Below are 14255 nucleotides of genomic sequence, written 5' to 3'. Positions count from 1 at the left end.
TGAGCTGAAACAGCGCTCCGGACGCCGCACGGTACTACCTGCGCCGCCTGTCGCATTGGAACGCACACTCGGCCCCAGGCTGCGCCGTGTTTGCGGAGCGATGCGATAGGCGGCGCAGGTAGTACCGTGCGGCGGCCGGAGTGCTGTTTCAGCTCATACTGTTCGCGATTGTACGTACATACATACTTTACACAGCTAGAGCGTGGCTCATTTTGTGTATCCAAACTGACAGTGCCTGGTCATGTATGGCGCATTGTGTCCTACAATCACCTTAGTCGTGGATTTCTTCTTTTTGTGCTTATTAGTTTGCAAATGGTGCTCAAGGCTGGAATTGGCGTTGCCTAACTGTGCTTTGCTAGGTCATTCGGGGAAACTACTGAGTACATATATCCTATCTTGCTTTGCTTGATCATTCGGGGAAACTACTGAGCACGTATATCCTATCTCTACAACAGGTGTGTGACGCCCGCTGCCGGGTAATGTGCATCGACCCATGCTACCCAGGGTCGGTGCACGACTCCTTTGCCTGGCGCTTCTCCTGGCTCCGCGACAACTTCGAGCAAGGCCGGCTCATCGACGATGGCAAGTTCCTGCTTGGTGAGCATGCTTAAATTGTTAAATTTGTGCATGTCGGCTGAGCCTGGATTATAGGCTACAATACTGTATAAACGGATGCTTCTAACATTGTTACTTGTGCATACACTGTGTACATACCCAGGAAGAAGTTGCTGCACAAAGGTGTTCTTGTTTGGCCTTTGCAGTAATAAAATTAGAAATAACTGGTGGATTAGTTGGTTAAACATGATGTGAAAAAAGCGCTGTATCCTGTCCCCTTCTCTTCCTAACCATTTGCGCTTTTTCACATCATATCAAACTTCCCAGTAAATAAAACAATATTAGAACATTTCTTTGTCTGATTGTGCAGGAGACAGCGGCTACGCCTTGGAACCTTGGCTCATCACCCCTGTCCCTGGGGTGCACACAACCTCCACCGCCAGCGGCCGGTTTAACAAGGCACATTCCTCGATGAGGTCTGTTGTGGAGCGCTGCATTGGGCTGCTGAAATCCAGATTCCGGTGCCTGCAAAGGCACCGGGCTCTGTATTACCATCCAACAACAGCCACCGCCATTATAACGGCGTGTGCAGTGCTCCACAATATATGCCTTGCATCGATGGAGCCAGAACCGGAGCCAGATGCCGACTCTGACAGTCCAGAGTCGGACTCTGGGTCGAGCTCGGACGGTTCTGAGCCGGGCTCGGCGGGGTTAGAGGCAGAAGGTGGCAGGCAGGTTCCTGCCCACCTTCCGGTGCGCCTCTCGGACAGGGGGAAGGCTCTGAGGCAAGGCCTTGTGTCCCAGTTAGAGCACTGCACGGGCCTGGGCCAGCCCGAAAGCCCGAGCCCGGCCCGGCCCGCGGGCCGGGCTCGGGCCGGGTAGCACGTATTTTCTCGGGCCCGGGCCGGGCTCGGGCTTGAACAAAAAAATTCTCGGGCCGCGCCGGCCCGGGCCGGCCCGGGCAATCTTGTGCCGTAAATCATAAATTGTTGTTCATAGAAAGAAGTTTGCTCATTAATCTTTTAAGTTTATTGATTACAAAGAAAAAAAAAATCGAAGTGCAAATTCACTACAGCGTCGTTAAAAATAATAACTAAAAGACGTCTTGAAGCTACAAAGCCCTCAAGCTTTTTCCGTGTGAGCGAGGGTTCTGTGTTATAAACTGTAAACAAAATAAAGTCCCAGTCATATGCTTGTCAACCTGTCTGATTCATCGCTCTCAAAAATATCTAGTTCACTATTAGGAAGATTTAGAAAAACGTACGCAAGCGCTTTGGATACCGTAAAAATAGCGTTGCGATGTAAAACCTATGGCGATGCTAATTTTAGCTGGCCCAAAGTGCTTGAGTACGTTATTCTAAGACTCCCTTATTGCACAGAGCGCGACACTATATTAGCGCGAACAAGCGATCGTCGTGTTTTTATGTTTATCTCAGAGAATGAAGACGCTGTTTTCAAAACTATTAGTGTCTTTAGAAGTGCTCATCAGGGCCACAGACCTAAGCGGTATACTTTGGTGCCTACTAACACCATTTCGAAGTAAAATTCGAAAAAAGAACCAACGTCGTATTTGCGGTATCAGTGTCGCGCAGTGTACATAGTCCGTTCCGCGCTTGCACGTTTTTGGGAACCATCTTGAAAAAAACGTTTTAAGGGGTTAAGTAGGAATATATTAAACTTTAGCTTGCCTCAAAGGGTTGTATATTTTAAGAACGCGTTGACATGTAAAGCTACTTCAGAACATATTCTTAAACAGTAAAGGTGCGCAGACCAGGCTTAGAACGATGGAGACGTTTGGCGAAGAGGTTGCGATGGTGCAGGGCCTTATAAAAGTAGGTTGAAACGGGACGCGTTCAAACGCAAAGGGTGTTTCGGAAACTGGTTCAAATAAGAAGGGCGTTTAGGTAATGGATCGAAACAGGACAAATTCAAACGAGAAGGGCGTTTAGGGAACTGGTCGAACCGAGACGGGTTCATATGGGAAGGGCGTTGAAAGAATGGGTCGAAACAGGACGCGTTCAAATGGGGAGCTCGTTTCGGGAACGGGTCGAAACGGGACGGGTTCAAACGGGAATGGGTTGTTTCGGGCTACAGCTATCGGGCCGGGTCGGGCGGGGCCTAGAAATTAAAAATTCTGTCGGGCTCGGGCCGGGCCCGGGCCGTGTCACTTCCGGGCCGGGTCGGGCCGGGCCTAGAAATTAAAAATTCTGTCGAACTCGCGCCGGGCCCGGGCCGTGTCTCTACCGGGCCGGGTCGGGCCGGGCCTGGAAATTCCGGCCCGTGCAGTGCTCTAGTCCCAGTTCGAGACCTGCCAAACCCGTGCCGTCGCGGGGCCCTCTGCAGGCCGCTCTGGCAGTTCCTCACGCCAGCAGCGGCGGCGCCACCAAGGAGTCCGTCGTCGATCTAGCCTCTCTGGCAGTCCTGCCGTCCAGGGAGGCCAGCGACGACAGGCTGCCCCTCGTCGTCATCGTCGCCACCATGCCGGCAGTTCCGCAAGGGCTGAGGTGCCGTGAATACCCAAGGCCCTCATCAGCACCCTTGGTGCCAAGGGAGCTCCCCGTAGAAGTGCGTAAAACTCTTTCCAGTCCACAGGCACGACGGTTCATGAACTGCGCAGTCTCTTGAGCTCCTGCTCCTCACAGTTTTCAGCACAGCCATTGTGCAACCCTCGCAGAAGGATGGTGCTGCTTCCGAAATATGTATTTTGGGATTTTAAGTGTGTAACGGTGGTTCCAAAGGTGTACCTCTCCATAGAATAACCTTTTATTTTGCAACAGATATGAGATAATGAGTATCATGTGTCCATGATCGTGGTTGGTTAGTTGAGTTCATATGGCAAACACAGACAGGCCGCCTTATTTTCCCCACGGCAAACTCTGTTATTTTATGTCATGTATTTCTTCGTGTGTTATTGGATATTGGCTTGTGTAACAGGTATGACCAAGTAACCTGGGAGCAAATCATTTTGCCTCTTTATGAAACGATCTCATTTTTCCCTGTGCTTCATTCTGTTCTTCCTTCCCAGGTGTGCCACATTTTTATGTATTCTTTGTGACTATAGAATTTCGATATATTTTTGTTGTTTACAAAGAGGGTACACATAAGTGGATTGTGACAGAGATATTCTTTTAGCAATAAAAATCTTTGCAAACATTGCAAATTTCTTCCTTGCACAAAATGCTAATACACGTTGCAGTACAGAACTGTATGTGCAAGTGAAAACAAACTTCTGTTTTTTTATGTGACAGTTCGACGAAAGATGTTATTGCAGCCACTTGAGGCGCTTTCGTATAAAACAGTATATACAAATAACAACAATCTCCAAGGAACATAAGTTGACAGTTCACGAAAGACGTTGCTGCGGCCACTTCAGGCACTGTCATATAAAACATTATATACAGATAACAACATTCGCCAGAGAACATAGATTGACAGGTCATGAAAGATTTTATTGCAGCCACTGGGGGCATTGTCATTAAAAAATATATACAAAATAAAAAAAAGATCCCCTTGGATGTGAGAAAAAAAAAGGTAGAGTAATCGACACTTAGTTGTGATCCTCTGGAGGCTGGGCCAGGTGCTGGGCCTGGGGCTCGGGCTGGGGTTCGGCCTGGAGCTCGGCCTGGGGCTCGGCCTGGGGCTGGGGCTGGGGCTGGGGCTGGGGCTGGGCCTGGGACTGAGGCTGACGCAGAGCGTGGCTGGACAGCAGGAGGATGACCTCTCGCATGAAGGCAGCGTTGTGCTGCATGGAGAGGACCCCCTCCTGGATGTTGTCTGCGATCCGGTCCGTGCTCTGCGCCTGCTGCTCCACGTGCTGCGCCAGCTGCCCCACGTTCTGTGCCAGCTGGTCCAGCCGCTCCAGGACCTGCCCCATGCCGAGCGTGATCGGAAACATGATTTGCAGATTTCTTGACTTCCAACATCTCATACAGGTTACGAAGACTTTGCTGACACCAACTATTGGTACCTTATGTGTGAAGTAAGTCTGTGTTTAATCATGTTACTGTGCTTCAGGGATTTGTCAACATTACCTGTCCCTGGAACCTTTCGTCTCTCGTATCGCGGCCTGCGTTGGCGTCGAGCAGGCGCTGCTGGTTAGCCACGGCCGAAAAGGCCGCCTCGTCCCGCTGCTCCTGTCGAGAGACTCGAGGGACTCGACGAGGCTGCCTTGGTCGAACCGTAGCTCGCCGTGCTCGAGGCCGTGGCATTTCTGCAGGAAAACATAGTTTAGATCAGTAATAAGTGTGGTCATGTTCATGTTGCTGACGGTTTTAGTTCCCCTTAGTCAAGTATCTTACGCGTTGAGGTAGATGCCTCCTGATTCGCGTCCTCCTCCTCCTCCGCCTCCTCCTCGAGCACCTCCCCCGCATCCTGCGAAGCTGGGTGCTCCTCTGCCGGGGCGCCCACAGACTGCGCCTACAAGGCACGTTTATCGTTACGTGTTTGCACTGCATGCCCTGTAACATGTGCAATCTATGTTTTTTTATGGAATCAAATGGAGCTATGCTCCAGCTTTAGATTCTACACAGGTTTGCCCCTGTAGTAACTTTTATAGTTTGCTGTAAAAACAGTACTGCAAATGAATGACTTGTGGTAAACCTCTTGTGAGCGCCAGGCAAGTAGGTGCTCCCTGTCGTGTGCGTATTACCCTATAAGAGTTGTACATGTTGCATACTATCGGGAAAAACAGATAAGTAGATGATTCATTGCAGCAGCTGAATGTTGCTGGTAGTGCTGTGGCTGACGCTAGGATGTACCACTCCCATTTACATGTCATTTCAATCACCTTTTATGTAAACTAACCACCTTACTACAGCTCTCATCAATGTTTCTAGGTCTAAGCAAAGTTAGGGCCGAACCCAGGAAAAGTATTTGGCAGTCCATGATGAATTTTGAAGCTCAGACTCCTCCTCCTCTCCTGGATATGGCCTTGAGCCCAGGAACTATTTACATACACGTCCCATAGTTTTTAATAGTTATCACACGTGCAGTCCTTTCAGGGTTAGCCTGTACAGGGACAAGTCAATTTTCCCTCTGTACACCCTAGAGTTGGCGGGATTTTGAAAGGGACCGATAAATAAATTAACGATTTGTTGCTTATATTTATCACTTTAAACAATGACTATTGTAACCCACCAATAAAACTATCAACAAATGTTCAGAAAGCTTAACCTAATTTTGGGACCGCGTAGGTAACGAAGTGCCAATCCTGCTTTCTTCACTTTCTCAGGTAAGTTCATTGAAATTTTAATGCAATGCTTCCATTAGTTTTAAAATACAGATTTAAGCGTTCACTTCATACACTTGCCCCGCCTCCTGGAACTCTGCAGAAATAAGCAATACATGTAGACTGTTGTGCTGTTCCGTGGTCAAGTACGTACCTCCTCCTCCGGAAAGTAGGGGACACGAAACCCGGGGGCGCCCAGGGCAGAGTCTACACCGACAATGCACAGGATGCGGGAGTAGGTTGATGAGAGCCGCGCCCGGGAGGAGCCTCCCCCCGTTTTGCGGCTGTGAATACAAAATATGTATCAATAACTCTGTCCCGAGTATTTATCTTCTGCCTAGCTTACCTCTCAGCCTCGACTACTGCGCAGCGCTTGCAAGCTTTGGAGACGCGGTTCATCCAAACCCTCTTCCACCGCTCTGTGCTGCGCGGCGGCCCGAGGTGGTTCTGCCGGCAGGTCAACTCGGCCCACAACCTTGCCTTGTCATCTCTGGTCAGGCTAGGCGAGAGGTCAGAGGCCTCACGAGCCAGTTCGCGATGTGCAAACATAAAATTGTCCATTTCTTCTTTTTGTAAAGCATTGACTGGCTCGCAGGGCTCTCTCTCGCTTGCCTGATCAGACATGACAGACATGATTGAGGCGGTAAATTGTCGTCTGCTATCAGTTTTCGAAAAACGCGCGCGTCCGCATCCCGCAATTGTTGCCGGCAGCTTTTACATCACATAACTTCGGTTTCACTTTTCTTTTCAGTCCAACTAAAGAAAAACGTGCTAATTTCATCAGCATTCAAAGTTTTTTTTTATTTACGACGCCGTGTAAAATAAATTATATGTGACGGTGAGCGTCGCACTCCCTTGGCTACTGTCGGCTCGATACAAGTACAAGAGTCGTTGGCTTGGTTCGCTCGTTTGGCTTCGTGTCTTCACGGCCGTGCATCGGAAGTGTGTCGTAGTTAATTACTGCGATGTCGTCATGGCGTCAGAAGGTGAGTTTCCGCGATCCGTGGTGTTGCTAAGATACGTTCATTCACACCTACGTCACTTCCCTCTCCCTAGTCTCCTGGGGGGCTATGTTGCGCTTTTTGCACTCCGAGGAGACTAGGGAGAGGGAAGTGACGTCAACGACACAGCAAACGCAGATTGGGTGTTGATTTCGTTTTCTTCTGTCAACATCCAATCTGCGTTTGCTGTGTCGTTGACGTCACTTCCCTCTTCCAAGTCTCCTGGAAGTGCAAAAAGCGCAACATAGCACCCCAGGGAGTGCAAAAAGCGCAACATAGCCCCCCAGCTCCTGGGTGAAACACAGCTCGTCGTTCCAAGCAAGACTATGGTTCAGACAACCGAACTAGCCGTGGATAAAAGACAGTTATTATAGCTCAGTCGTCAATGAAATTATTACGTGCTACAAACTGGTGACTCGGACGTCAAATCCCTGCCTGCTAGTTAGTTGTGCTAACCTACAACTGCTGAAATGACGGACCCAAGACTACACACGGATGCCTCCACCGGTGAGCCTTCCTTGCTGGCTGCGAACATCGACAGCACAAACTTCAAGCTTCCCGCCTTTTGGAATGGCGACGCAGAACTCTGGTTTCTACACGTCGAGGCCTAATTTCGGTCACACCGGATTGCATCGCAAAGGCCCCGGTTCGACTTCGTAATAGCTGCGCTACCTCAAGGTACTGCCGCGATAGTTCGCGACATTCTACGTGCACCACCCGATAACTCATATGATCGCCTTAAAGAAGAACTTACCGCACCACGGAATCCGAGCAACGCCGCCTACAACAACTCTTGACGACAGAAGAGTTAGGAGACCGAAAACCAACAGACCTCTTACGACGAATGCACCAACTGCTTGGTGATCAGCCTGACACAGTCGAGGCATCAACTTTCAGAGAACTTTTCCTTCAACGGCTCCCAAACAACGTCCGTATGATCCTGTCCGCCTCAGAAATAACAGCTACAGAGGCCTTAGCTCGCATGGAAAACAGGATCATAGAGGTCAATACACCTACCATCTCGACTCTTGGTACAACCAGGCCATCATCACCTCCGAGCGAGGACTCTATAGAGAAACTCAACGCCGTCGTCTCACAACTTTCTGAAAAAGTGGACCAACTTAACACCGAAGTGTCCTCCCTTCGGCTGGCTGGGCCACGATCAATAAGCAACGATCACAGATCACCGAATTGGCAACCTCGAACGGGACGACCCCGGACAAGTAGAACACCCGCCGGGGAACCTAATCTACACTGCTGGCACCACCAAAAATTTGGAGAGCAAGCCCGCCGCAGCATTCATCCCTGCGCTTAGCAGGGAAACTTCCAACCCTATTGAAAATTCCATCAAGGTACGTAATTTGGGACACTGACTGCCAGTCAGCAGCCTTGGTGGAACGTGATGGACCATCAGACGTCATCTGATGGTCCATCAGATGACGTCTGACTGCCACTACCAAGGGAATTTCATCAACAAGGGCAGCATTTATATAAGAGTAAAGCTATACGCACTCATAAATATCGCCAAATGCCTCAATAAAACAAAATGTTCAAAAGAAAAAAAAAAAAAAAAGCTGGTCCACCGCGCATCGAACCCGCGACCACTTGCATACAAATCGGGCATCTTAAAGGAGCTGTGCAACGATATTCAATTGGAATGTTTTTCTCTCTACACGAGCTTACTGGCACACCTGGGACTCAAGGATACTCACACGCAACGCCATTGGCTAAGAAACTCTTTTGTTGCGGTGTAATTTCAAGGACAAAAGCGATCATTTTCATTCAATCTCTCCTTTGCAAAATTTGATGACGTAACTCGGGGATCGCAGTACACCCAAGTGACGATATTTGAATGCGGTTCACAGATTGGACCCGAGCATTGCGTGGGCATTCGACTTGGGCTCGTGACAATTGCTAGCTCGAGAAGCATTCGGGTTGTGACCCGTGTCCAATCGCTGCAACGACGACAACAGCCGAGCCATAACAATGTCTGGAACTCAGCGCGTGTCCTGTGCGTTGCCAACCCCAGCGCGTGGCTATGATCAACATTGGCGGCATATAATCGGCTCCAGATCACGTGGCCGCTTGTTCTGGCTGCGAGTTGAGGGGGTGAACGCTGCTCGTTTTTCTTAAATTTTTTTCTGGGACTTCTATTGCGTGGGGTAAAAAGCGAACGCGTGTTTCATAGGTCATTAACGTTAGGGATCCGTTTTAAGCGGTATTTGTGCACAGTACAAAAATTGTTGCATCGCTCCTTTAACCACTATGTTATGCCTCCGCTTTGGAAACTCGATTTGACTATTCGATTTATACGAGATGCTTCGGCTACAAATGCAGTTAAGTCGTCAGCGTGTTATGCAAAGCACTCGTACATTACTCGCCGTACTTCAGTTCTACTCACCTGCCATGTAGAGTACTTTCGCGTCGTAGAGCGATCCTTTTGTTCGCGCGTCACCGGCCCAGTAGACCTGGTACACCTTGTCGTCTTCAACTACACCGCTAAAGTCCTTACATCGTCGGAACTCACAACAGGCTGGGTCTTGTCGAGTAGAAATTCTACTAAAACATAAGACATTGTAGAGCCCGGGCAGGATCGACAGGTTAAAGCAAGCAGGCAAACAAAACGAGTCGAGAGCGATCGCTCATGAAAGCTCGGCGACGTCTCTATGGGCGAAGCGAAGTCGGCGAAGTGTCGTGTTCGACGCTTCGGCGGGCTTCTGACCAAGGTTGTCGGTCCGCTGCGTGTCATATCTCTAACGTCAGCGGTTTTATGGGCTCACGTCCCGAAATCGTTTTCTCGTGCATAGATTACTTTTTGTATTCATAGATTTGACAAAATAGTGGTATCCGAACGAACTTTACGTCCTTTGACCGTACGTCTGTCTGCACGTCAAAGCTTTTTGACGTACAGTCAGAGACAATCGATGTACAGTCAAAATCGCCACCAAGACATCCTGATGGCATTTCGCGGCGGCCGACTGCCACCAGGAAACCATCAGAAAGCCGACAAGCGGAGTCTGACTGGAGTTTGACTGTAGGTCAGAGTAACTTGTTGGCCAATCAGACATGCTTGACGTACAGTCAGGCACAGTCAGCGGTCCACTAGAAAACATTGACTGCCAAACAGCGTTGCATTGATGGATTTTTCCTTCGGGAAACCACGCATTAAAGACGGCAAATGCAGTGGTACCTGGGGCCGCTTGCTCGAACGAGTTGAGACACAACTTGAGACAGTCTCAGCCGAGACCAAACTTGAGCCACTTGCTCGAAACGAAACTTAGTCTGGACTTGAGACTGAAACCGAGTCTCTGACTCAACTTGTGTCTCAAGCCGGGAGACAGTCCTGTAGCAAATTAGCTGGCGGCCGATTTAAGACCCAAACGGAGACCCAAACTGAGACAGTCTCAGCGGTTAGCCACTTGCTCGAAACGAAGACCAAAATCGAGCCTCTGACTCAGTTCTAGTCTCAGATCGTGAGACAGTCACGGAGAAGGCTCACTGGCGGTCTAAGAGTAAACAAAATGTCGGACGTGGCTACGACAAGTCGGGTCCAAGCCATCTTTGCCGCGTGGATGCTGTCGCGGGACCGCGTATTCGGCGACCTCTTTCACCCCTTCGACGTTTTCGGCGAAGAGGGCCTCCAGCGTCGTTTTCGGTTTGGCGGCGATGGCATCATGTACATCGCCGACGTCTTGGCCAGCGACCTCACGCGACCAACGAGACGCAACCACGCAACCCCCGTCCTGATTCAAGTGCTCCGCGCTAAAATTCTTCGCTACCGGCACCTTCTTGATCACGGCGGGGGACTTTCTGCATCTGCACGAATCCACAACGTCACGGTGCGTGCGACGAGTCACCCTAGCTCTCGCCAAGCAAGCGCCGCACTTCATACGGTGAGAAGAAAAAAAAGTCCTAACACTAGCGTTTCTCTTTGCCAGTGGGCCAGTCAGCTGCAGCGTAATTTTGGATTGTGGGGAACAGAGACTTATTCAACTTGTTTCGTGAGAGAAAAGACTTCTTCTACTTGTTTTCGTTAAAGAAAACCTTTTTTTTTCACCAGCATGCAGCGCCATTATTTCGCCCTCGATATACGTGCTCAAAGCGATGTTTGGTTATTACTACGGTCCGTAATGGTGGGGGCAGTTCTCGGCACTACTTTGTATTGTGGCGTGTTTCTCATTACGAAAAAACAACGTGTTTCACGACATGTTAGCGGGATTAACTGGTGGACACTGAAGAACGTTTCGGAAAGGAGGGTGCGTTTCAAAACAGTAGCGAATAATACGTACTGGTTCACACTCGATCGTGACAAGCTTCATGGAAACGGTCCGACTACGTCATAATCGAACATGTGCTAGATTCAACCAACGTTATAATTTATTTGGTTTCAATTGACAGTGTAAACCATATCTTCTACTTCAGGTGGCCAACAGCAGCGGAAGTCCCCGAACTGCAGCGGCAGTTCTACGCCGTGGACGGCTTTCCGGGCGTCGTAGGAGCCATCGACGGCACCCACGTTCGGATCCAAGGGCCACCGCTGCACGAGGAAGTGTTCGTGAACCGACACTTCTACCATTCCATCAACGTGCAGCTGGTGGTCGACGCGCGCTCAAGGATCCTCAACGTGGTTGCCAAGTGGCCCGGAAGCGTCCACGACTCGTACGTGCTGCCGCAGAGCAGTGTCGGGGAGAACTTCGCAACGGCCGCGTACGGCGGCCTCCTCATCGGCGACAGCGGCTAGCTGTGTAGGCCTTGGTTGATGGCGCCTTCCCGATAGCCGACCACGCCGGCCGAGTGTGCGTACAACCAAACGCACGCAACGACTCGGTCCGTGGTCGAAAGGTAGGCTTTAGAGCTAGCTGCTCTCAGAGAAGACTAAGGCTATACGCACGACGTCGTGCACCTCGACCAGAGAATGGTAAACGCACGACGTAAAACGGTTTGGTTCTCGTATAAAAAAGTGAAAGTCGTTTACAACTCCCTGTAATGCCGAATTGGAGCGCAGCTCTTGAGGAGGAGAGAAGAGTACTGAGGGGAGGGTAGACCTCTCCTCCTCCTCCTCCTTCTCCTCCTCCTCCCCTCATTCTTTTGTAGCGAACAAGCGGGCAACACCATCTACACCGTACAGCAACGTGCACCAACGCACGCACTGCGAACGAGGCAGGAGCCTCGCACCACGAGCGGCACACACGCGACACAGAGCTCCGATGGAATACGCTGGCTGGAACCCAGGCTCGTCTCACCCGACATAGACATTATCTCGGACTGGCCCGTTTGTAAACATCTATATTTAAATTTTGTAAATAATAAGTGTGTCAGCAAAGAACGCCTCTCGGTATGTTGACCACAAATTGGTGACCCGGACTGCCAGATACCTTGGACTACGTGCCTCCAGCTCCGAGATGTCCCACCCCGATGGTCACGGAACATCGGATGGCGATGCAGCGGCGGGGTCTGCAACCTTCTCTTCACACGCTGCCACCATCCACCTGAAGCTTCCCGATTTTTGGACAAATGATTCAGAACTTTGGTTCCTTCACGCGGACGCCCTTTTCCGCAACAACCGCATCAATTCTCAGCGAGCCAAATTTGATTATGTCGTGACGGCCCTGCCCCAGGCGACCACATCAATCGTAAGAGATCTCCTCCGCACTCCTCCGGAAAATCCTTACGATGGCCTAAGGGATGCGTTGATCCAGCGTACTACCACCTCCGAGCAGAAATGGCTGCAACAGTTGCTGACCGCCGAAGAACTAGACGACCGCAAGCCGTCCCAACTTCTTCGCCGCATGCAGCAGCTACTAGGAGATAGAGCCGACAACCTGGATAATTCACTCATCCGAGAGCTCTTTCTCCAAAGGCTTCCCAATAACGTGCGCATGATACTTACAACATCCGACACAACGTCCTTGGAAGCGCTAGCACGCATGGCGGACAAGATCATGGAGGTTGGTTCCCCAGCTCTCTACGCCACCCAACAAGTGCTTCCCATGCAGCAGGTTCCACCTCTCCCCACCGACATGAAGCTTTTTGAGATCATGCATCGTCTCTTATCAAAAGTCGACCAACTATCGGTGCAGGTTGCCGAACTACGAGCGTCGACCACCTTTCGTCCTCGGTCTCGCTCCTCCAGTTTCCGCCGAACCACTGGAGGCAGAAGCTCTCCAAACCCAACACACCGCATCTGCTGGTACCACAAAAAGTTCGGTGATGCGGCAAACAACTGCTCGCCACCCTGCTCTAGGGGAAACGTGAGAACACCACGTTAAAGGCGGCCAATGTGGTGATCCCAGAAAAGAGCCGTCTTTTTTTCATCACTGACAAAACCACCAAAATTCGATACCTCGTGGACACCGGCGCGGAAATCTGAGTTTATCCTTCAACTCCGGGTTGTTCCTCAGGCCATCTTCACCAAGCTTGATCTCCTGAAGGCCTACCATCACATCCCAATTGCGCCAGAAGACATTCCAAAGACAGCGATTGTGACACCTTTTGGATTGTTTGAATATGTGCGGATGCCATTCGGCCTAAGAAACGCCGCTCAAACATTCCAGCGTTTTATGGACCAAGTGCTGCGAAACCTTCCATTCTGTTTCGCATATTTGAATGACATTTTGGTGCTTAGCAAGACATCTGAAGAGCACCTATGTCATCTTCAAACGATCTTCGAACGTCTAGACGAATTTGGTGTCACCATCAATGTGCAAAAATTCACATTCGGCGTGTCCGAACTGGACTTTCTCGGACACCGCCTCAACAAGGACGGCATTCAACCTCTGTCGTCCAAAGTCCAAGCGATCCAGGATTTTCCACGACCAACCAATGTGCGACAACTTAGAGAATTCCTGGGACTTATCAATTTCTACCGTCGCTTTCTCCCAGGATGCGCTGCTGTACTTCGCCCACTGAATGCTTTCCTCGCGGGAGTCAAGGTGAAGACTTCACTTCTAGCCTGGAACCCCGCAGCCGAGGAAGCCTTCGTCAGAATTAAGAACCAGTTAGCCAACGTGGTACTCCTGACGCATCCCAGTGCGGGCGCAGCAACTTCCATCATGGTCGACGCCTCGGACACAGCGATCGGCGCAGTTTGTCAGCAGTTGACTGATGGATGCTGGTGCCCCATCGCATTCTACTCGAGGTCACTGTCCCCTACAGAAGTGAAGTACAGTACCTTTGGACGTGAGTTACTTACCACCTACTCCGCTGTCAAGCACTTTCGTCACTTTCTGGAAGGGAGACAATTCTTCATACTCACAGATCACAAGCCGCTGACGTACGCCATTGCCTCTCGCAGTGCTGCGCACTCCCTGAGAGAAATTCGTCAGCTGGCATTCATATCAGAATTTACAACGGACATCAGGTTCATCAAAGGACAAGAAAACATTGTAGCCGATATTCTTTCCCGCGTTCACATCGATGAATCTTTTCTGGAACATCCACCTCTGGACTACTCGGCCCTCTCAGCTTCCCAG

The sequence above is a fragment of the Ixodes scapularis genome, unplaced genomic scaffold (assembly GCF_016920785.2).
Source record: "Ixodes scapularis isolate PalLabHiFi unplaced genomic scaffold, ASM1692078v2 PGA_scaffold1__304_contigs__length_218370807, whole genome shotgun sequence".
NCBI classification, from domain to species: Eukaryota; Metazoa; Arthropoda; class Arachnida; order Ixodida; family Ixodidae; genus Ixodes; species Ixodes scapularis.
The sequence above is the reverse complement of the archived record's forward strand: the minus strand, read 5'-3'. Positions refer to the sequence as shown.